Here is a 1769-nt window from a genome sequence, read left to right on the forward strand (position 1 = left end):
TGTTTTGTGAGTCTGAAGAGGACTTTATAGACTGGTATCGGACATATGGACTGGATCTGGACTAGGCTGGGATGTTTTCTCGATATTCAATTGCTCTTGTATATAAAGCTCTTTCTTGTACACGTATGAGTGTCCATGAATTTGTTCGCTAGTCTACCCACCTATGGGAGTATTTCAGTTCCTTTAATCTGCTACCAGTGTGTTTAAGGTAAAGTCCAGTTAGCTGAGTGGGAGTTCCATATCGGCTCCTTCTGGTGCGGTCTATGAGGAGGTGGTACTCCTCTGAAGGACCGAGTCTATAGTCCTGGTTGTCTATAGGACATAGCCCGGTCACCACGGGCTGAATAGAAGTTACGTCATAAGGGCCCAATTAGGGACACGAGTTTGTCCTTGTGAGGCACCGTCGGGTCAGTTCTGACCCTCGGTACGACAGAAGGAAACGCTGCCCCGTCCCATGCACCCCCCACAATTGTTCTTCTGATTGAGCCCACTGTTGCAACCAACTGTGCCAATCCATTCTTGTGGAGGGCTTTCCTCATTGTCAGGACCCTCTCCTCCACGAAGCGGGGGTCCTTCTCCAGAGATTGGTGGTCTCTCCGGATCGCATGACCAAAGTACGTGAGAAGAAATCCCCCTCCCTTGCCTCTCAGGGGCATTCTGGCTATATTTCAAAGACAGATTTGTTCGCTCCTTTGCCAGTAACTTAATTCAAGTGCATCGCTTCTCCTTTGGTCTTCCTCCTTCCACATTAAACCGTCAAACGCATCTGAGGCGATTGACAATATCACGGCCTGGGTCAGGCATACCTCAGTCCTCAAAGTGACCTCGTGGTACAAGGTCACAGATTTACTGTCGAGCACGTTCCCCAGTAGCAGGCTGCTCCACCGGCTTTCCTACCCACTGATGCCTACTGTCCTTCTCTGAGAGACATGGTCGCCACCCGCCACCTCTTGACTTGGCTTTCCAATAACGTTCACTAGTCACTCTCCTAGGAGTGTCCATTAATTTGGGGTGACCATAGAACAATGTCCCATGGCAGGCACTGACTGGTCTTCGCTCTCCCCCGACACCACGGGGCCTACTTGTCCACTTGCCGAAGTGCTTTACTTAAGATGTGCACCCGAGGGACTGGTACGTGGTACATGAGCAGAGGTACTGTGCCTACCATCAATATGTATAGCCGCCGAGACCCGACATAGAGGGTCGCTATGAGTCAGAAGTCTCTGTGGGGGCTTCCTGTGGAATCTTTTCACCTAAAATGGAGTGGCACCTGTGTTGATGAGCCTTAGTAAGTCACTGGCTGCTGTGGGACTGAGCACAGAATGGAAATGCGAGCGGGTTCGCTGTGCTGGAGTGCAGTGCTCGCCTGGTCACAGCACGGGTCGTCTCTCGGCAGACACCATGCTCTAGACAAAAGCCTACTTCGGACTCCCCTTCCCAGAGCCTAAAACCAAACCTTGATCAAGAACCCAACACCAGCAAGTCAGCCCTGACTCATCGTCACCCTCTCAGACAGGCTCGAACTGATTTTCTAGACTGCAAGTCTTTCCAGGAGCAGAGAGCCTCACCTTTCTCCCTCAGAGCAGCTGGTGGGTTTGAACTGCTGACCATGACGTTAACAGCTCAGCTCGTAACCCAATTGACCACGTCCATGAAGTTAACTCCCTGCCAAGAAACACACACACACACACACACACACACACACACACACACACACACAGTGGCTACAAGTTGGGCGGCTAACCAGGCAGTCTGAAACCACAAGCCTC

This window comes from Echinops telfairi, unplaced genomic scaffold (assembly GCF_000313985.2).
Source record: "Echinops telfairi isolate 266 unplaced genomic scaffold, ASM31398v2 ScPeMD7_7463;HRSCAF=8501, whole genome shotgun sequence".
Taxonomy (NCBI): Eukaryota; Metazoa; Chordata; class Mammalia; order Afrosoricida; family Tenrecidae; genus Echinops; species Echinops telfairi.